Source organism: Drosophila yakuba, chromosome 3L (genome assembly GCF_016746365.2).
Source record: "Drosophila yakuba strain Tai18E2 chromosome 3L, Prin_Dyak_Tai18E2_2.1, whole genome shotgun sequence".
NCBI classification, from domain to species: domain Eukaryota; kingdom Metazoa; phylum Arthropoda; class Insecta; order Diptera; family Drosophilidae; genus Drosophila; species Drosophila yakuba.
In genome coordinates, this window is record NC_052529.2 from 22,314,948 (window position 1) to 22,338,560 (window position 23,613).

General features: G+C 41.8%; 1 long non-coding RNA gene across 1 annotated transcript; it reads right to left on the minus strand.

Moving 5' to 3' along the window:
* Window positions 1–14,461: 14,461 nt before the first annotated feature.
* Window positions 14,462–15,150, minus strand: LOC120321459. The gene is made up of 2 exons (XR_005561061.2): window positions 14,859–15,150; window positions 14,462–14,798 (listed from the first exon to the last, which is right to left on the minus strand). It is a non-coding gene; the product is annotated as an uncharacterized LOC120321459 (long non-coding RNA).
* Window positions 15,151–23,613: the final 8,463 nt, after the last annotated feature.

The window sequence follows — 23,613 nt, forward strand, 5'->3', positions numbered from 1 at the left end:
GTCAAATTTCTCGATAAGAGATGGTTCCGGTTTTTCCGATTTCTGTTTAATCGGTATTTAAAATAATTGTTACCTTTTTTGTTGCTAAATAAAAACCTCTTCCTTTTTGAATCAGCGTCCCAAAAGCTAAGCTCGTTTACTGATGCCTTTTAATTACCTTTTCCATCGCATCTGCTCACTGTGCTGATCGTTGCCTATTGGGGTCGAGGATGCTGGGCGCTTCATTTGAAGAGCTTTATGCAAACGTCTTTTGCATTGATGAGAATGCAAGAAGTGCTGGGTGGAGAGGGGCGATGGAGGTGGATAGAACGGGCTTTTGTGGAAAGTAATTAAAAATGCTGCTGTTGATGCTCAACTAGTTTTTAATAAGTTTTTAATTAAAAATAAATATGCATTTGCGTGTAAAAAATTATGTGCGCCAGATGCCCAAACGCAGGACCAGGACCAGGATGAGGACCAAATGGAGGACGTCCGACCCGGAGCACGTGACTCAGAATGGCGATGGTGGGGCAGGCCACGTGGCCGAGCTGCCGCTCCGGGGTGGGAATTGCGAACACATCATCATCGCCATCATTATCTTTTTGCCGCTGTTTGTGCTACTCATTACATGGCGTGTAGACAAGGCAAACAAAATTGAATTAGCATAGCAGGCGGATGAAAAAATCACGCATACGCCACCATCCTGAGGGAGTCCTGGACCTCTCCTCCGGGATATGAGCCACTCTGCCTCCGCATCTGCCCCAGTAGCTTTCCCTGAACAGTCTCTTGACGCTCCTCAGTCGTCCTACAATTACCCTTAACAATGTAAAAAGTTCGGGAATTATGTACAGACGCATATTGCCATGGCATTGAGGATTTTGGTGTACTCTTCCAATTACGAAATTACCTTCTCTTCAAATTTTTTTCTGAAATTAATTTCAGTTAAGTAACCGTTTCTCTTAATATTTAAAAATATACAACACTTTTTTTTTATAACTAGTGGGTTTATTATACAGGCGGGTAAGAAAACCACTGCTTAATAATCTTCTATTTATTTCCTTAACATGTAACAAACTGTACGACGGAACTGTTATTCCTTGGAACAGTAGATAAAATATTATAGATGCAGCCACCTAGGCTTAGGCTCTTGGAAGCCGGCTCTTTCTTTCCCTTGGCTATTGGGATTGATGCTTAGTATTTGCTTTCACTAACGAATGCAGACGGCTCACTGGTCGGCTTCCCTGGGCCTCGGGAGATTCACGGTGCCCCTTGGTGCCCCTTGGTGCCCCTTGGTCCTTCCTGCTGAACTAAGTGTGGCACGGCTCGGTGACGAATTGAAGCGCAAAATTATGTAGCCGCAAAGATACGCGCACTCATGCCGACAATCAAGCAATGAAATTTCATGCGTTTGCACATGCGTTTGCCCTTGGCTGGCGACCCCCTGCTTAGCCCAACTTCGGGGAATCCCCCGCCCAGAAAAATAAGAAAAACACACCGCACACTCCTCTCTCTCCACAAACAAGTAACACATTTTCACTTCCTTTGAACCTGTTACGAATTTTAAAATTTTTTTCCGGTAGATTATCCGCTTTTAGCCCTGCCACGCCTACGTCCCGTACGCCCAATGCCGCATAATACACGAAAGGCACGTACCAATTGTACTGAGCTGGTGGGGCGTGGACAGGGGGAAATTCTGGGGTTCCAACCAGTGATCCCATCGTCCACCATTGCTTGTGTGCAAAAATATTACTTGACTGACATTTAAATTAACACAATCACAGTTATTGGGAACTGAACTTTAGTGGTTTTGGGACTAGGACTGGGATTGGAGTCGGGATGAGCTGGATTTCGTGCTCTATCCAAAAGTCACCGAAGGACTGAGATAGGATCCCAGAAAGAAGAACAAAACGCTTTGCTGACAAAAACTTAATACATTTTTTGGGACTGTTGAGCAAATGGGGATTATTCTGCTGAAATGGATTTGGAGACTCTTAAACTAGAAATGAGGAAAAGAAGAATAGGAAAAATTATTAATATTTTTAAAATTAAAAAAAGGAAAATAAGCCCTTATCAACAATTAGTACTAATTCTTTACACCTATTTTATACTAATAACTGCTTTGCCCACTATATGTATGTGGTTTATATTATGAAAAGTCTTAAAGTTTGTTTGTAAATTTTCGTATGAAATACTTACAGAAAATTGTTACGATGTGTTACTTTCGTTCAAAAGTACACCACACGTAAAAGTTCAAACATCTTGGCTGGATCTGCTTTAATTAGGGCAGTAAATCTACAGAAACAGAATGAAGAAAGATCAGACTCCTGCAGTTTTTTCAAGCTCATGTGGAAAACATATACCCAATTGACTTGATAAATGTTCAATTAAAACTTCAAAGTACCGCCCATTGCGAACTTAACATTGCCTTTTTGTCGTCGACTGCACTATTGTGACATTTTCTCTTTGTTTTTCTATTTTTTTCGGGGTTCAAACATTTGACTCGATTGCTAGACAGTTTACGGGTGTACCAAAGCGTCCGCATCTCTCCGCCTCGTTCCTTTTATCAATCCATCTCGCATCCCCCCTGCAACCCCATCGACTTATGCGCGTGGGCGTTTTTTAATCAAAATGTAACAAGCCAAAAGCAAACAAGGAAGGTCCTGGATATCCACACCCGTTTAACGTCCTCCGTGCCCTGTTCATGGCCAGGACAGAGCTCATGGCCTGGATTAGTAGTGCAACAGCAAAAAAGGAGATGGCAGAACGAAAGGCCCGAAAACAGATAACGAGAGTTGCCGGCAATGGAAAAGATAGTTTTTGTTGCCTTCCCTTGTTGCACACTTTTTATTGGACTTTATGCGCTTTTGTACTGACCCATCCGACTGCTCCTCACCCTTGGCCTCCTCCTGGTTCTGGCTCTGCTTTACCCTTCGGTGTTTGTTCTGTTCAAAGGAGATGGAAAAAGGTACCCAGGAACCGTATTAAAACCCATAGCCCCAGGTCAGAAGCAACTCAATAAATGGAGCCCAAGAAAAAATGAAACCGAATGAAGGGGAAGTCCTACTAATTTCCAGGCCTGCGCCCCAGCTTGATTAAATAAAAGCGAAGACGGTTCGAGGCCCTCCGATTGTTTACCTTATACGGCCAATTTGCAACTAAATCGAAGCCGGAGATGAGCAGCTAAGCTGTGTGTAAGCTCTCCAAGCCGCCACTTCATCAGTCTGTCCTAATCGGAGAAGGAATGGTGGCAGGAGCCGGTGGGACTCCTGGTGGGTGGCTTTTGTTGGCCAGCTCAGAAATTAATTAACCAGGAACACACAGGGCATAGTTTCAATGGGCCCGGCAGCGGGCACTGGAATTGGCCCAACAATAAAACAATAACATAGGATGTCCGAACCAGGACCAACTCCCAACATCCAGGGAACCACCACCACCCCCCACTCCTCATCAACACATTACAAGCCACTCAATAAGCTGCCATCGACGGCGCCTAAAGTGCCAAGAACATACAAAGACACACACATCTATAACCACTACGGCCCGGTAAGGATAACGATGCCATAGATGATGATGAGGCTGCAGAGTTGACGATGATCGGGATGATGAAGCCCCAGCAACTGTAATTTGCTGCGTTCAGTTTTAGTTCAAAGGCGATATAGGCGCTTTCTCACAGCTTTTGGGGCTCCGAAGTGTTCTCATTGTAGGTGGATTCGGAGGTGGGGCTCTTCCAGGACCTTTTGTTCTCTGACCTCATTGACTAACCGGGCTATCCTAACAATGTGAAGGCTTCAAATGCCTTTTCTATGGACGCATTCGTCCATGTGGGCCAAGATTTTTGTGCCGGTCATCAGCAGGATGACGATGGTGATGACAAGGCCGGACTTTGGTCAGGAATGGGCTAAGGTGAGCAAGTGGGTGAATCCAAGAGTTGCGGGCACAGGAGTAAACACTCTTTAAAATGGCTGTATGAACCTAAGGGCAAAGGCCCATACATTAATGAAAGATTCACACCATGAAAAACAAGAAACAATAAGTAATAACTGCTGAGACTTAGAAAAGACTTTTACCAGCGAGTTCAACATTTTTATTAGATGTTTGACATATTCTTGTAATGCAAAGAATTGCTACAACATTTAGAGATAATTAACTAGGTCTTACAGAAGATACTTCTTAAAGTATTTAAATCCGCAGGTACAAAAAGGATAGTATTAAATAAACACCTAAATCCACCCTCGCGTTCCTCGATGTTGGCTATCGGTCTCTTTCTGATTGTAATCAAATTCCTTTATGCCTAACGATATGTCAGCCCTCGTGTGACGTCTTTGTTGGGGCCTGGCTTGGTCTGGACCCTATTAAGAATGGGCGGCCAAGGATTGAACTTTCTTACTTGTGGACGCGTGGACTGGTATTAAAAACAAAAGACCCATAAAGATTATGTCAAAAACAAACTATTCAATTAAGTAACTAAACTAACTGACGTTGGCAACAAAGGGAAGGCATAGACGAAGACTATCCGAAAGCCACTTGTGCTGCCCCTGCCTTCCACACATGCCGCACGTCCTGCATACTCACATGTACAGACCAATCCTTATGCCAACTGTTGAACTGAAGGAACTTTTGGTCTTTGTCAAGCCAAGCTCACAACAACCATTGCAAACATCTTGCCCGGACTCTTTTTGGTTTTATTTGCATAGCTGAGATAGGGATTGAATATGATGAAGAGATAAGGGAGATCCGGCGAACATAAGGGAGATAGATTTATTTAGAAAGGAAAAACGAAAACTTTGAGTCGGACAGTTGTCGGGGTGAAGTTGATTTCACATTTTCCTCGTTGTGCTCACTTGCATTGGGAATTTGGCTTAAAGAAGTATTGCTAATATCGTATTACACTGACTTTCAGGGGGTATATTCATTAGAGGTTCGTTATACACATTGGTAAACAGAATTTGAAACCTATTACATAGTGTACACACATTACTATTGTATAGTGCTACATCTTTCTGTTCAAAAATCATTAATGGAAGGGCGTCCGACTAATTCAACAACGAATTTTTAAATAGTGTAGAAACTTCGGTTAACAAAGTAGAAGTTAAGGGTTATTTATGTGGAAATAGCGCCTAACGCTAGGAAAATTGTTTAAGCTATGCTAATGTTCTAAACAAAATAACACACAAATATTAAACAATCCATCAAATTTTTTAGCTGCGTTTTGCCGTAAACTCTTCAAATATTTTGATATGTGGCGATGTTTGAAAATAAAAGTCTTGCATATTTTTCTGCTAAGAATATTGGCTAAGAAGTTCATCTTCATAATTAAATAAATTTTCGTATGGTAGATTTAAAAAGTACATCTTAATAATAATTGTTTATACGAACATGTCTTCCAGTTTTGTCTTACAGGGAATCTTTGTTTCGACATGTGGATTAGATATTTTCTTTTAACTATACCGATGGTCAAACATTGGTTATCTCTCCGTGGACTTGAAGTTATTGGCATTATTAGCAAAAGGCTTAGGCCTTGGCGTGTGTCAGGATCCTTGGCATGAGCTGCTTATAAGGAACATGGGGCTTGACGCAGTGGTTGGAGTAGAAATGGGTGAAGAGCTGTGGCACGTGTCATAAAATAAACAATAATCCGAGGCAGCGCCTGCCATTCCACGTAGCTGCACAATAAATTGTATCTAATAATGCGCACCGTGCAGTAGAACAAACAATCAATCAATACACAATATTTCTTCCCTTCCCGAGAATCTCGAGTTGCCAGCGATTTTGTTTTCGATTCCGATTGCCTTAAAACAAAAGCAGAACAATGGAAAAATCGGAGAAAATAGAAATAGAATAGACAGAACTTGTGTAAGGAGTAGAAAAAAGATAAATATTTATACCCCGAGCGCAGTGCAGGCGACGCTCGACTTGTTTTTTCAGCTTCGTTGAGCGTATAGAACTAGATCTCGAATGGGGGATCCAGCGTTTACAGAGGGTCTGGAAGGGGTTGGGGCTGCGGAAGGTGGGTAAGAGCATTTGTAGATAATAAAAAACAAGTAGGTAAATACAATATAAATGCTGGTAGCCGGTTCGCAGACCGAGTAGGAGTCTGTGTATCTTAGAGATACGATTCGGTTGCAGCAGCAGTGCCAGCCAGCACTTTTATTACAAGCGACTTTCTGCAAATTGTGGAACCATTGTCTTCTCCTGCCTCTGTTTCATGGCCAAAGAGGCCAAAGTGTTTGAATTTACTAGCAAAACGGAAAGGCAAAGCTAAAGAGCGAAATGAACTACGACTCATCCAAGTGCTCGGACGGGCTCAAAAGGTTGCGAACTGCGAGTCCCTTCTGCCCCATGTGTTCATCCGAGCCGACCAGCCAGAAAGGTTCACAGTTTTCCGTTTCTGCTGCGATGGCATTCTTATTTATAAACCCAAAGGCAAAGCTGAGGAAACCACCTTTGGTTGGAGACGCTCGTTATCCTGCGGGCGTAATAACTAGTCGATGATGCGAGAGTTGTTCGATCAAATTGGTAAACAAATGTGCAGGAAGGCAAGGGATTGCCGAGGGTGAGGAAAGTTGTTTGTGTTTCAAGAGGACAGCCGGAGGGCAGTGATAAAAGGAAGTTTGCTATAGCGCGAGGTCCTAGTCACATATCATTACGTGCGTCTGCGTTCCGTTTCATACATTTAGCAAACAAACATTGGATTCTTATACCCGTTACTAGTGCAGTTAAAGGGTATACTAGATTCTTTAAAACGTATGTAACAGGCTGAAGGAAGCGTTTCCGACCATTTAAAGTATATATATTCTTGATCAGGATCAATAGTGGATCTGGCCAGGTCCGTCTGTCCGTCCGTCTGGCTTTCTGTCTTTCCGTCCGTATGAACGTCGAGACCTCAGGAACTATAGAAGCTAGAAAGTTGCCACAAAGAGTTGCCCATCCTAACGCCCACAAAACGCCCAAAACTGCCACGCCCACATTTTTGAAATTTTTTTTGCTATTTCTCATATTTTAGTTAGTCATGTGAAGTTCTCTTGATTTGCCAAACACGTTTTTGCCAAGCCCACTCTAACGCCCACAAATCGCCCAAAGCTGCCACGCCCACACCTTAGGAAAATGTTTTGCAATATTTTTTTATTATTTAATTAGTCCAATAAATTTCTATCGATTTGGCAAAAAACATTTGGCCACGCTCACACTTTTGAAAAATGTTTTGGTATTATATCATATTTTAGTTAGTCCTGTAAATTTCTCTCGATTTGTCAAAAATGGTTTGGCCGCGCCCACTCTAACGCCCACTAACCGTCGGAAACTGTGAATGCTGAAATTTCTCCTTCGCACTACTACTACTACTAGCTGAGTAACGGGTAGCAGATAGTTAAGGGGAACTCGACTATAACACTCTCTCTTGTTTTTAAAAATGTATGGGAGAGTCCGGCATCATATCAGACAATATTCTTTTAATAAAAGGAAGACGTACTTTCGGTTTAACAACACGGGTTTCCGTAGTCTATATATAGAGATCTAGACATCCATCAGGATATGTAATGTAGTTTTACTCGTACTTCCATTCTATGACGACATCACAATTGTGTCTATACGGAAATACTCGGTTCAGAGGTTATTTTTTCTCGGTATATCTTCCGAAACCTTTAATTCACTGCGTAGCGCATTGTTTCTTAGCTGTGATCAACATTGTGTAGTTGTGTACGTCTATCCAATTTCCCCAAGTCTATCTGTTAGTCCCCGAACACCTTAACGACCCCAAAAATAGTGCAGCCTTGCGTAGTCCAAGCCCAATAAGGAGCGGAATCAAATTGGAGAGGGGCAGGGGATGGGAAGGGGAAACCGGGAGCTGGCCATTTCACTCTGCTAAGTAGTGGGCAATTATTTTTACGACAACTAGTTAAGGGTGCCCGAATGTATGGGGCGGTGAATGGTTGAAAGTTGGGAGAGGGCGGCGGGATTGCCACTTAAATTTGCTACTCGCTTCTAATTGCGGGTTTTTCTTATCCCCAAAAGAGAAGCAACAATGGTAAAAGGAAAACAATGTTAGCAGCAGCGGCTAGAGAAGTAAAAAGGACTGAGAAGGAGCAAATGGGTGTGTTGATTGCTCAGATATGAAGTTCAAGTTGCTCGGGGAACATGGCGAGATGATTCGAAATAAATACATGAGGGCTTGCGCTGGAAAGCAAAGTTAACTTGTTTAAAAACTTGCCAAAGATAATGAGTTCCTAAGATAGATGGCACCCAGCCCCATCCTCACTTTCACCCCTGACCTTAGGTACAGCTTTTATATGAAACATAACTCAAACTGTTTGCTTTGTGGTTTTTATGGCTGGGTCTTGCTCCTTGGTCTTTGGTTTCCTGTGATAATGATAACGAGAGCTCAGAGCAGTAACAAAACCAAGCTGCACCCAGGAGTCCATTGTGTACGACGGATGCACACAATGGAATAGCAGTAGTCAAATCAATGATGTTGGCCAAGTTTACATTAAAATTAATGCGTTTCTGCAAAGAATCAATATAAATTTATGTTTGGCTTAATTATACATTTTAGTTTTACGTTTTAACTTCTTTGTCCCGAACTGTTGCTCTTACTAATGCTTACTAGTACGAGGAATTTAGAGACAGAAGATGAAACTTTTTTTGCAGTGGAGGCAACCAGAGGTCAAGTATCAGAAATCTGTTTGAGACATTGTTGATGGCTGGAGGAGGAGTTGTCTGCGACTCAAAAACTCTCGGCGACTGAATCGTCAAGATAAGCTCTGCGTCTTTGTCTTCCACACTGGCATTTCCCATGTTTGAGCAATCAAAGTTGCGCATTGTGTCTATGCTTCGGCAAGTTTTCAACGCTGAAAGCTTGAAACAGTTTAGGTGGTAAAAGTTGTTTGCCGGTGCTTTATTCCCCAACTAGAAGTGGCAATACAGACAAGAACACCGCCGAATCATACCTTCATATAACTGTGTTTTCTGCGTGCTAAAACTGTTCTGTGGGTTCGCAAATGCTCATAAAATGATGAATATCCACGGAACTAAACTATTAAATCCCTCTTAAATTTGTGTCAATAGTGTTATGCTTATTGCATAGAGGATTAGTCCGATTTTACATATTTATATAAAATTAATTATTTCCAAAGTTACACGCGAATATACATACATAGTTCGTATGCATATAGAAACAGAGAGTCATGCGGGTGCTAATTGAAATGCTTTGGTGACATGGCCGTTGACATTTTTTAGATTTTTAATTAAATTGCTGTCAACGTTTTTTCCAAATATATATCATTTCCATTTGGTTGCTTTTCACGAAAAGATTTAACTTCTCTACCAACCCCCAACGCGGTGTCAAATTATTACTCGTTACTAATTTGATGTTTTTCGTTTTGTATTTTTTGCAAACTAGTTCGTTTGCTTTTTGTGCCATCCACCAGTGTGTTCTTTTTAACCACAGAATTGAAATGTTTTAATTGAAACTAAATGTTGCCCCTGTGTATTGCCTGCAAATAAAACAAGAACTAGAACGAGTGCAAACAAGCCGGTCGAAAACAATAACAAGAACGCAAACATAAAGCCACCCGGAAAAGTGGGAAAACTGGGAAAACAGGGAACCGGCAATAATAATTACATCGAATGTAGTTTCCAGTCCCATTCTCTATTTGCGACTTTGTCCTGAAACTCCATCACAATGCAGTAAACTCCGGAAATCCGATTTGCGACCCCTTCCCCGGCACCTTTCCATTTATTTTGCAGGGCTTTTCGTGGGGCTCCTTATACCATTTGCCCACTGCTCCGGCTCTTTATGCAGGTCTGCATCGGATTCGCATCGAATGGTGGATGAGAACCGCCGTTACGGCAGAAAATGCCCCACAAATTTAATTGTAAATACATAAATCGCTTTACGAGCGTTTTTTTCGCTGCTATAATTTTATGTGCTCCACCTTGGGCCCCTTTTTTAGGATTTTTCACATGGCAAGCGTTTTAAAAAGGCCAAAAGCTTAAGCCTCGTGCGGTCAACAAAAAGCCGACCGCAATGGGAAAAATAAATACAGGCTCAGGCTGTGGGCCGTGGATAAAACAGGACCACTAGGACCTCTGACAGTCCTTTGGGTACTCCTCTGACAATCACACTGGGACGCAGATACACACGAACTGAGCACATAAAAATGCATTAAATAAAATTTGTCATATAAATCTTGCAATTTACGTGTTTGTTTACGGGTGTGCGTCCTGCAGTAGCCCGAAAAACGTAATTTACAGACCAAAAGCTTTGGAAAGTGAGTCGAAGTTGTCGTTTCAGGGTATATTGGGCTGATTATATATATAATTGAATTTTACCAGCCTAAAAGTCAAAAAACAAATATTTAAATTATAAGGTTACACAAATGTATTAATTTTTTTTTTCTAAATAGTTGGAAATCTTTCAACCATTATGCAAGTGCAAGTTCGTATAGTTCCTGCCCAAACATTTCTGTGCTCTGGAATTTCGTGCTTGACATTTGGTAATGGGTAACTAGCAATCGCTATATGTTCTACCATTTATACACTCCTTTCCGCCTTCGCATGTCATCTGGAGCGAGTTTCCGTATAACTCATTATGAGCCCTTGTCGCAGGTGCTAATTCGTTAAAATGGAAATCAGAATTTTCCAATTAAACTGCGGATAATAAATTGGCCCGAGCCGAAACCATACATATGCACATATATGTACGTAGGCAAAGGTAGAGGTAGGCGTACATAGTATGAGCCAAGTGGCTGGACGGAAGGGCGGTCCCTTTGGGGTTGGCCGGCGGCATCGGCAGCTTCATCAGCCGCAGCAGCTGGCGGCCGGCCCGGCAGAAGGGAAATAAATTATAAATACGCCGGAAGTTCCAAGTCAGCATGAAGGGGCGAAAGCACACAAACACCCCAGTGGACCAGTGGACCAGTGGACTCGCACCACCCACTCCCACCCAAGCCACAGGTTTGCATTTCCGTTAGCTAGCTAATTTGTAAAAAGCTGTTGACCAGCACACAAGAGCTCGCAGCTGAGACTCAACAAGAAGATAAACTATGCGTCCCCCGTATGTGTGTAGTGCTCGTACATAAGCAGATACTTTATCTAATGCCAGACGACGTGTGGAAATTTAGATATACGACCACACATACACCCACACTCGCACGCACTCGGCACTTTTGGAGTTTCAGCGGGGTGGTGGGGTCGGAGCATGGGATGGGACTGGCAATTAGATGGAACAAACGCAATGCTGACAAAGGCAATGCAATTTTGCTTGCTAACCGCAGCAAAAGTTGAAAACATCTCAAATATGGTTGAGTTCAAGCAAGATATGTACAGGGCAGCTGAAAGTACAGTAGATGCTTGCACATCGAAAAGCACATAGTTAGTTGGTTACTCAAAACTTTACACTTCCCAGGGTATTGTTATTTTATATATTTTATTTTATTTGGTTCTTATTCCTAAAAGTTTTCTAATAGGAGTGCCTAATATAAATTATATACATAGACTATAGAACATGTATTGTTAAATCTCTGTGTATTGTAAAATTGTATTCCCCTTACTTGTATAGGGCATACTATAATCGTTGAAAAGTATGTAACAGTCAGAAGAAATCGTTTCCAACCATATAAAGTATATACATATACTCTTGCTCAGGATCACTTGTCGATCTGGACATTTCCGTCCGTATAAAAGCTAGAAACTTTTGAAAAATGTTTTGATATTTTTGGTATGCCCACAAGCCGCCAAAAGTTTTGAAAAATGTCTTAAAATGTTTTCCTTTTATTAATTGGCCATCAATTGTCCATCGCCCACCCTAACGCTCACAAACTGCCCAAAACTTTCACGCCCACATTTTTGAAATTTAATTTTGTATTTAGTCCTGTTTTTTCCATATTCTTATCAATGTTCCAGAATAATCTAAAAATTTCTGGTTCGCTGAAACATCAGCTGAGTAACGGGTATCTGATAGTCGGGGAACCTGACTATAGCGTTCTTTCTTGTTTAAACTTGATTGCATTTAAAGCGTAGGGCAGTTTCTGAACTGCCACTGCTACTTTTTATAAAGGTATCCCGTGCTACTGGTGGTAGCACGTTGGTAGCGTTGGTTCCCTTAAACGCTGATATCTGTGCAACGTGGATATCTCTTTTCGCCGCCCCACCCCCAAATCGAGGCCGCAAACCCGAGCCAAAGAAGCGAAACGAGGAGTCAAAACTGCTGTTGCCGCAACTTGAAGTATGTGTGGTCAGAGTGGGTGGCAAGTGGGCAGGGGGCTGAGGCCGAAGGATAGCTAGGAGGGGGCTATTGTGTGGCAGCAGCAGCTGCAAGAGGAGCTCAACAATTCAATTTAAGATTCGTGCGCAATTTGCGCAGTGCAAGGCGCCAGGGGGCGTGGCCCAGCGAAGTACAGTACGGTGCAGTACAGTGGAGCCTCCATGCGTGGGTGCGAGTGACTTGAGTTGATTCATATGGCAGACAGCTTGCTCTACTTGGCAGCGGGCATTACCCGGCAATGGGACCGCTTTGCCACCTCCTCATCCCTCGCCCTGCTATGCTGGCATCCGGACTTACGCGTGTTACGAGCTCAGTAATTGTAAAACTGGCTCATTTATTTCCCCGCGTATTTGGCTGGTATTTTATTTAGGATGCTACACATTTTGCTGGCAATTTTCGTTTGAGATATTTTCATGGGGGGAGGTGAACATGATGGAGAGAAAACTGAAATATCGTAATGAATCAACAAAAAAGCTGAATTTACTTGGAAATTCCATTTCCTGAGAAACAATGATATGCGGTTTCCGATACTCCTCAGCATTTTTTCATCACAGTTATGCTGTGAACAATTTGTGTTTTACACCAATTTTTTAATCAACAAAGTTTTTGAACCCTTAAAAGATTTTAAAAGCGACTCAAGATTATGAAATCAGAAAGCTTACGTTTTTTAAAGGCTACAAGGTTCTTGTGGACTCCTTCACACAGGTTTGCACTACAGGCTGTGCCGTTCCTTCCTCTGCTTCATTTCGAGACCTTTGTGAAGTCCACACAGTTCCGCAGCAAACAAGAGTTATTTGGCTTTCCAATGGTTTAATTAAAACATTGTTACTTCATTGTGAAAATGCGCAAAGAGTAATTATATAACATTTCCCAACCACGCACCCACTCACCCCCCTCGCACATAGTTGGACGCCCAGTTAGAGCGCTGGCAGTGCTAACAAACAAATACAAGTGCAGCAAATGGGACAGACAAAATGTAGTACATGTGTCGACAGGCAGGGGAAAATGTCGAGTTGGGGAATGGTTCGGGGGGTCCGGGGATTCCGGGAATGCGGAGTAAAGGAGCAAGTGAAGCCGCTTTGAGCTTTAACGCTTTGTACAGATTTCCATTAGTGGAGTGTGTTTTCCGCTGCCCACGTGTGCGTGTGCTGCATGTGTGGGCGCAAATCGCTTGGCTCCGAAAGTTGACACGCACATGGTTATAATAGGTAGAAAATTAAATTAAGCCCAAAAGTCTCCGGAAAGCAGACTACAATATTTGCACGCCATTTCACGGAAACAGGGAACGAGATAGCCAGGGATATGTGCTCATTTAGTAAATATCGATATTCCTTGAAACAGATCATAAAATGTTATCCCAAGAGGCTTATTACTAGCTATGAATGGTAGAATGGTACATCAGTATTAAACCGCTGCACCATGATCTCAATCTGTCGTCGAAGAACCGATATCGTTCAGACTAGCCCGATCTTGACTACACAACAAGATCCCCATACGAAGATTAAAAAGAAGGCTCTTCAACCTTCTAACTGAAACATAAAATAGTTATAATTTATACAGCTAATTGTAATCAAGTAAACAGATACTACGAATGCAGATATCATAATGATTTGATATAATAACTATAACAAGGAAGACGTAAATATAGGCCATGAGAATTACCAAAATTAGATTCAATATTCGGAATTTTAAAGAAAATCCACCTCGAATATTGAATGTCATATCTATTGCTACATGCATAATCTGAAGAATAGAGTTCAGAGCACACAGATAAACTGATAGTGATGTATAATATCGGGGAAGCAAATATAATAAATATCAAATAAATGTTACGATTTGATATATTATTAATAAATCGGTAGTGGCTTTATTTATTTATTGATATGCTTAGTCGTACGCAAAGATACATTTGGTAATCTTATTTACTCAATCCTGTAAATGCCGCTCTTTATAGTTTTTTCTTTCTGGATTTGAAAGCTTCCCATCACTACTAAATGGTTTATCTAACAGCAGCAACGACGGCTCGTATTAAGCCTGGTAACCCTTTAATAACTTAATTGAGGTTGACGCTTTAAAGACGTCGGCTTTCCCCGGGCGGGGGGTTAATAAAAGAGACCAGGGACGAGTTCAGTCGTATATAAGCAAAAGCAAGGACTAGCACACACGCACAGGGCAAAAAGCCAAAATGCCAAAAGGCTGGAAATAAATTAACTTTTTTGGTGATTTTATGTAAATTGTGAAATGGAAAGCGCTGGCCGTCAGACGTCCTGCCGACCCACTTATATTTATTTAACGATGTGACCCAAATTTATTTCTTCATGTGGAGTGTTTAATTAGACAACTTCCCCCCATTCTCCGCTCCCCTGGCGACATTTGGTGGTCTTTACGATTCGGCGAGTCGAAGGCTCCAGTTTCAGATGTTTGGCTAGCTTTTCGTCAAGGTCAAATGATATGCGCATATAAATAACACCGCCCAGGACCTTTCAGAATGGTTTTGGGATCTGGGTCTTTGGGGCGGTCTGCGGCTTATCTTTGGGTGTGCTGTGCCAAAATTTACGTACTGTTAAGTAACGGATTTGTGGTTAATGACGGTCGTCGGTTTTGCCCACCGACGGATTACTTTTTCTCCCCCGGCTGCATATGTTGTGTACGCTGGTTAGTTTGCCATGTGGCCACTGGTTTTGGGTCTCACTGCGGTGACGGGTTGCTCAGGATGTGGACAATCAATTTTAGTTATAATCAAATTTAAATTAAAGTTGTGGCGTTTGGTGATAATAAAAGGTACCATTAGGGCAAAAGTGGATCTTGTTATTTTGTATTGGCTTCATTATATTTATAAGACAGCGAGAAAATTGATTATTTAAATTTTAAGACAGAAATGCCAAGGCTTACATTTTATACTGTGAAACAAATAGCCGCTTGACTTTCATCTCGGCGCTTCAATTGAGTTACAAGGGAATCGAAGAGTGAGGGATGAGATGAGCCCAGCGGTCTTTCCATTACCTTAGCTTCCCCCACAGAGACAGAAATGCAAATTGTGACATAAGTGGACGGCTTATCAAACTCCCAAATCCTTCGGCCAAAACAGATATGAGACTGTGGCAAATCTTGGCAGGACCTCAGCTGTCAGGAATGCCCGACAGGCCCTTCGCCGCCCCCCGAAGTGGGAAAACGCCCCAGCTAAGCCCTGGCTTAGATGTGTTAGATGTGTTCAACAGCTGCGTTATTTCCATTTTTCTACTCCGCTTGCCTTTTTTTCCCGCCCGCTCCGAGGCCATGACAACTTTCAATTTCCATCACCGCCCCCTAGTTCTCAATTTCAATTTTCCAAAGCACGCGCCGCACCAAAAGGTCCTGCCACGCCCACAAGCTTAAGGCAGGAGATATGGCAGAAGTATTCTAATCCAATCGAAGCATTTATCAGCGTAACCGATCGACAAAAGTCAAGAGTTATGCATCAAAGTCACGAGGCGATGAGCTAACTGAGATAGTCTCGTCCCCAGAGCAATTACCCCCTTTTCCGGCCCAATTTTCATGCGGGGGAAATGGACGAATTTTTTTCTATGTAAATGCTGCACTAAATCAAAATACATTTCCAACCACTTGGATAGAGCACACGAGGCGGCAATTTGATGCTGCATAGAGCAGACTTGACAAATCCAAAAAAGGAACCCCGAAACACGAACTACGGGCCCAGAACCAACCGACCTTTTATCCCAGGATCATAAAAATATCTCCAACAATTTTTTGCAGTAATGGCTACCCATATAAAATAAGAAGCAAAACAAGTGCAGGGATAGGATGTGTAGATGCGGTGGATCGGCTATCCCGATATCCTGTAGTTGCATTTTCTTCCTCACTTGCTGCAGAATGGAAATCTTTGAATGTTTATAATGGCAATGTGATATTAACATACATACATTTGATACATTCGCTCAATGAAAATTCAGGAAACTAATTACTTCTCTTTGAGTAGACTAACCCCTTCATCTTTTCTGCAGGCTCTATTGATTTTCGCCAGATCCGATATACTTCCGATACCGTGTATCCGTGCCGCGGGTATAATAATAATTTTTCACTTGCGTAACCAATCGATCCATGTGTCCTACCCCTAGCTGGAAATCGGTGCGGAGTGTCAAAGATGAGGCCACACTGATAAAATCCAATCACTATGAAATTTACGCTCCTTTACAGGAAATGAAGCGGAAGAAATGTGCAAAATGTATTGGCGACGCCCGCCCATAGATACTCTCCTTGCTCTTCTCCCGCAGATTTGTAATTCTGTGCGCGGTTTCTGGGGGTGGTGAATGTTGGGTGTTGGGTGGCGGTTGGTTGTTGATTGTTGGCCAGAGCGAGCTCCAAGTTATTGCCATTGCAATTCATAAAACAAATTGATATTGCCCTGCTATTACCCACACAAACACATCAAATGCCAAATGCCAAATGCCAAACGCCAAACGCCCCGTGTGGAACCACAGAAACCCCCCTGGACGGAAGAGCGGGGGAGAGGGGGCTAAATTAAATTAAATATTTACTCGCATTTGCATGCGATTTTATTTCCTTTTTCTTCATTCATTGCTCGCTGAGCAATTTGCCAGGGACATGTTTTGCTTTGATTAGCTTTCGCAGATTGGGGTAATTTGTGTCACAGGCAACGTCAACGCCCCAAAATCCACCGACGACTACGACGACAACCGCGCTGGAAAAAATCTGAGTGCAGGCCCAGAGCAGCAATTTCCCCTTGACGCCCCTAATTATATGCAACAGGCACCTGCCCCTCCGCTGGGGCACAGGATCATATGGGACCAGGCGGTCGCCATCCAACAATTTCGTTCGAAATTAATAAATTGATGGCTGGACGAAATTAAGCTTTGCGGGTCATGGCCTGCACTAATAAAAATGTACTTAAACATTCCAGGAAAGCTACGTTCTTTCGTTTAATAATATTTTGTAGCAAATTGTTGTATGTAAAAATATGTATAATGTAAATAAAGTATACATAGCAGAAAATAAATATTAGGAAAAACCATAAGTAAATATTTACATGACTTGTCATGTGCCACATCATTTAAACTTTAAGTAAATACCTGCTTTTATGGCACATTTTTGTAAATATATTTTAGTATATGGTATAAAACAATACAAATATTTACATGTTTCATTACGCACTCTTCTTATGAAAAAGAGGCGTTTTTATTATTTTCAATAAACAAAACGTTCTATGGATATTGCTTAGTTATATTTCATATTAAACTAACCTAATCGCATTCCATTTCCGCAATAATCTGGTTCATTCGCTAAGCTAATTCGACTAAACTTTCCCCCATCTAGAACGCACCAAAGACACATAGATCGGCGGCGAAAAGTGGTTGGTTGGACGAAATGGCCTGTTTGCATGGTTGGTCTCACTGCTGGGCTGGTGGCTGGTGGATGGGCTCTTCAACTTCTGGGTAATCGTGGATCGAATTAATTAGTGGGGCAATTGTAACGGTAGAGTGACTGAGTCACGAGTTTCCGCGGCAATCCAAATGCAATTCATTGACAATCGATTAGTCAAACACTTTCCGCCCCGAGCGCCGCTATCATTAATTATGCCGCGCACCCCTGTCTTATAGTCTGAAATGGTAGTCTGGAAAGTCGAAAGCTACCCCCGTGTCGATCCCTGATCTGCCCACTTCCGTAAAATATGTGGCACTTTGCACATTCGCCAGAGTTGTTGCAATGTCGCAAAGTCGCAGTTCGTTCCCACTGCACATCACACATGCTTTCGGGCATTCATCGAGGCTGCGGACAAGGACTCACACTCGGCAGAGAGTCCCTAATAACAGACATTGCCAACCCCTAATTTTCCCTAATTTCTTAACCAATTTCGCCCATTACCACGGCCAAAGGGGGCGAGAGCGAGAGCGAGAGCGGGCGACCGGAAGAGCGAGATGGCAGCGCCGGGTCGGGTGTGCAATAAAAATTAAAATCCATGCCCAGACCAAAGACATAACTCGTTTCCCAAGCCCCCTCAGCCGCCCCACGGCCCCGTGCTTGGCTGCACCCCTCTCTTTCGCTCGCCCACTTTCCATCTCCCTCTGAAGCTGAGTGTCGTGTCTGCCATAATAAAACGCTGTCGCCTCCCTTGAGTGGACCACACTCGAAGAAAACTCCCAGTGATGATGGCATCGCTATTGCAATAACCAATTTTAAATGTGGCACCCAAAACCAATAACAAATTCTGTTTTAGATTGCTGATCATTCCTTAAAGACCCAGAAACTCTAATTCTGTATTGAAAACGTACCGTTGAGTAATTTCATATCAGTTATTAATCGTGAACTTTCTAACTGAATTTTAGAATGCTATGGGTTATTATGAGCATTAAGATTACTGATCTGGATTTTATTTTATTTTTGCTCAAAATCTATCTACGCAATTCTACGCAATTTATTAAACAATATTTTTCTGGAAGTGTACTCAGAATCTGATAACTAACAAGAGGGTTTTTAAAGTATACAGCTTATAAAAACTACAATTGCTGCGATGATACCTTGTTGTTCCCAGTGCAGAACCAGAAGAATGGCCCAGAGAAGAAGCCGAGTGCAGTGTCCGAGCCGGAGGAAGAAAGGATAGCAACATAGGGGCTTTGGGCAGGGGGCGAGGGCAGGGGGCTTAGGGAGCAGCTGTGTGGATGGTTCGTCGTGTTTGTGGCGGATGATTGGCCACACTAACACGCAACTACTGTCAATTATTTGACTGTCATTGACGCACCGGCTGACGGACGCAACAGAGGGACTTTGGTAGGGCAGAGGTGAGGAGCGGGGTGGGACGACAGGACTGGCTCGAAAGGGTTGGCTATCTGCGTAGGTTGTTTCTGGCCAACTCTCTTGACATTCGGTCGCATGTTCCGGCCCACAACAAAGTCTGTCTATCGGGCTGCAGTGCCCGACTGGCCATCAAGTCGCTAACCGTCGCCGTTGGCCTTGTTCTGGTCAGGGCTCTTGGACCTCATGAACTCCAACCCCGATCCCCGATCCCTGACAACCAACCCCCGATCCCTTTCCACACTCCTGATCCCCGAGCAACGGACCTGCTTCGCAGGTATTCCTCACTGACGCAATTGCGACAAATTTAAATGCGGTTTCTTAGTGGCGTTGGCCTGGCAGGAATTATGAGCGACCTCAACGAATTTGTCCTCGTCAACGGTCTCCGCTCCGACATCCTGTACAGGTTTATTCTGGGGTCTGCTCAGTCGGAGTGTTGTGCAATTAGTACTCCGAAATTCCAGGGCAATCATCCAGAAGTAGCGGTTACTTTTGGAACATCTTCGGCGCATTATGTGCTTTACTCCATTTTTAGTTCAATTATTTAAAAAGCTTAGATGCAATGGTGATTATAAACAATCTTATTGGTCGTTTACAAATATTCAAAATAGTCAATTAAATAATCTCACAATTATTGTAATCGGTGCAACTCAATATATTTTTTGCTTAATTAATATTGAATTATTATATCAAAAATCAATGCTATTTCAAGCTATATTAAGATATTTGACAATAATATTTACATATACGAGATTTGCACTTAATGATATATTATCTTATTAAAAAGGGAAAATATGTAGAATACGATATTTGTCAAAAAATAAGATTGTGAAAATGTTTTCTAATCTAAAATCTATATTTGTATTTTGATCAACTAAACACTAGTGTATGATTATCAAATGCTTATTTTTTCTACATGAACATTACATTTCTCTACATTTTCCATATTCTACATGGGCCACATAAGAAGCCGATTTAATGGATATCACAAGTTCGACTCACATATCTGGGTAAGGCTTTTAAATGTATCCTTTTTGGCCTTGTTTTGTTATTTGCCGTTGGTTTGCAGTACGCCACTGCAATCATCATTAAAGCTTATTCAATGGCACACTCCTTCGTAGTGCCCTGGCTTGTCCTGGATCGTCCTGTTTCGAGCCGATGGAGTCCTTTGTTGGGGTCAGGCATTCCATGGGTAATTCCTGTCGCCTGTTTTGCTTTTGTGCACATAATGACTTTAATAAATTAAATTAAATTTGTACACGTCAAACATGTGTCGCCAACAATGCGACTTAAATTGAGAGCCACGGAGGAGCTGAGTTGCGAGAATGAGACGCACTGAGGTCCACTCAATAAAAAATTGAGCCCCTCGCTCCACCCCTCTGATCAAGCGCAACTGAGCAGAGACAACAAAAGTGACCCAAATATTTTGCAAGGACAATGCACTGGAGCACAATGCAAACAAGGAGCGGGAGGGCAGGTTGGGGTGGCGCGCAGATATGAAGCGAGTTCTGAACAGGACGAACAAGGACGCCAAGCAAGGCGGGGAGGTGTCTCTGGTCAAGTAAATAAACAAAAGTAATTGCATAAATTTATATAAATTAATGGAAATGCATCATTGAAATTGGACTATCGCCAAATGAAATTTAAGTGCTAAAGTTCTACTTTTCGTTTCTCAGGCGATTGAACTCGGTACAATTGAGTTTAAGTGAATGTTTGTCTGAATTTTTGCTTCTTGGTGCAGCTATGGGCGCAAGAATATATATTGTATAACTTTGTAAGTGATTTTAAAATGATAATAACTATCAGCTAATTATCTAGTTGTAATTCCTCTAGTTGTGTTTTATTTCACAGATTGAAATGTTGTTTTGAGTTAAAGAATAACTCAGCTCTGGGCCTTTCAATATTAAATAATGAATAAATGCATTTGTAACACACTAATCAAAGAGATGGTAGCACAAGAAGTGTATTTTTTACACCCGTTACTCGTAGAGTAAAAGCGAGAACATTTGTCATTATTCTTATGTCTGTGGATATACTAGATTCGTTGAATAGTATGTACAGGCAGAAGAAAGCGTTTTCAACCATATTTTGATATTTTCTTATTATACCCGTTACTCGTAGAGTAAAAGGGTATACTAGATTCGTTGAAAAGTATGTAACAGGCAGAAGGAAGCGTTTCCGACTATATAAAGTATATATATTATTAATCAGGATCAATTGCTGAGTCGATATGACCATGTCCGTCTGTCCATCTGTCCGTCTGTCTGTCGTTCCGTATAAACGCTGAGATCTCAGGAAAAGCTAGAAAGTTGAGACTAAGCATGTAAACTCCAGAGACATAGACGCAGCGCAAGTGTGTCGATTCATGTTGCTACGCCCACTCTAACAAAAACCGCCCAAAACTGTCACGCCCACACTCTTGAAAAATGTTTTGATATTTTTTCATTTTTGTATTAGTCTTGTAAATTTCTATTGATTTGGCAAAAAACTTTTTGCCACGCCCACCCTAACGCCCACAAACCGCCAAAAACTGTCAGAGTTTAAGACTCTCCTTCTCCCTTCCACTAGCTAAGTAAAGGGTATCAGATAGTCGGGGAACTCGACTAAGTATAGCGTCCTCTCTTGTTTTAAGTAGGCTTTCATATCATATATACAATTTCGGAGTCGCAGATGTGGCTATTCACCAATGATTGCTGGGCAATCTGTTTCCAGTGGAATGTGCATCAAGGAAACCATCTGATTGGTGCGCTCACTCACCTGCAACAGGTAACAGGCAGATCGTGCCCCTGCCCTTGGAGTGAGAGAGAAAGAGAAGGCCAATGAGGGCGTGAAATGAGTGCATACTATGCAAACTGAATACATACAGATCTCTGATGATTGACCCTCACGAGTGAATTATTTATAGAGAGGGAAGGGCCGAGTTGATGACCCTGGTTTTCAGGGAACACTTATGAGCGGTGATCTTTCAATATAGTTACTATGTTGATACCCGGAGAAATTGAAGACAGTATTAAAGATAATCATCTTTTGATTCTGAGATTTTCTAGACATACGGGCAGTGCTGGGCTCGGAAATTTAGGAATTCAGTCTATTATTCGTGAATATTTCATGAATCTATAACAAAATAGCCTTATTTTATCATTATTATCGGCCTGTAAGAACGTCAAAACCTCGCGATTTTTAAGAGCTAAAAAGTTGAGTCTAGGCAAATGGATTCACTTAAGGTCTTGGTCGAAAGCGATAAGAGAAAATCAACTATTCAATTAAGTAACGTTTTAGTTTATAAAAAGTCATAAAACACGTAATATAACACATTTGACTTGCCAAAACAACAGTAACATGTGTATAACCCGTCGAGATTATTAACTTATCTACGTTCGCACCCTTTGACCAATGGACCATGGTCACGACACTAATCCCGATACAGTGGTAAAAAAGGGGGCTTCAATCTATATCTGGGATCCCGGGGCCATCAACTGATTGATTGACAAGCCATTTACATTAACTTTGACGAGCGGTCGATCGAACCAATTAAAGCCAACCATAAACTGTCAACGTTTTTCCTCGAATGTGTCAAAGGTCAGAGTACAACGAGAAGAACAAAAACAATAGTCAGTGGCAGGAGGCAAAAACAACAATGCTGTCAGCTAATTAAAAATGCACATAAAATGTAAAACAAACAACGAGGAAACTAATGACTGCAAAATCAATACATGAAAAAGTGCGGATAAGGTGAGACAAAAAATAAATACAAATAAATAACTGAAAATAATTAATAATTTAAGAGTTCAAGCGCTCTCCGTAAAACAAAAAAATGGTGAATGAAAAAGCTGACATAAATAAATTAAGGCGAAATGAATTCAAAATTCAGCGGGTAAATAAATAATAAATAACATTACATTTAGTTAATAAAAACACCAATTAGGGTCTAGAATGATGTGCCAAAAGAGAAGTCCGTTTTAAAATCACATTTTTCGGACGGCAAGAACGAAATCGGAAGAGCGAGTACCGACGATCCCATGAATGAATGAATGTCATGAAGTCAACTAGGAAAAAGCACATAGCACTCATTTATTAATGTACCATTTCAGCAGCCACCCACTGGAATGCCCCTTACCCCCCAAGCACCACCCCCTGCAGAGCGGCCGAGAGACACGAATGTCGAGAGAGAGCGGGAAATTTGATGGAAAATGAGTTACAAGTGCGGCATGTAATGTAATGTGTAGGTGTGTAAGCAAAACAGAGTGTGCCAAAGGAGAGTAAATCGCGGTGGAAACATTTTACAATTTATGGTTAGTTTTTAAGAAGTTTAGGTTGTTTTCATTTAAAACGAAAACAAAAAATTAAACCATAGAAAAATATTCACAGAGGAATTCGGTTGGCGTTTCTGGCTTGTCCAGCATCCCATAGAAATACCTTGGTCACAAAACCATTTGAAGTACTTTTTCGCAGAGTGTAAAGTTTAGATCTTGTTGACCCTTAAACGTTTCGAACTCTGTAATAAATTCTTTCGCATGCCATGCGCATGCATGTGCTCTCCCGTTTGAATTTGGTTGAATTTTGTTCTC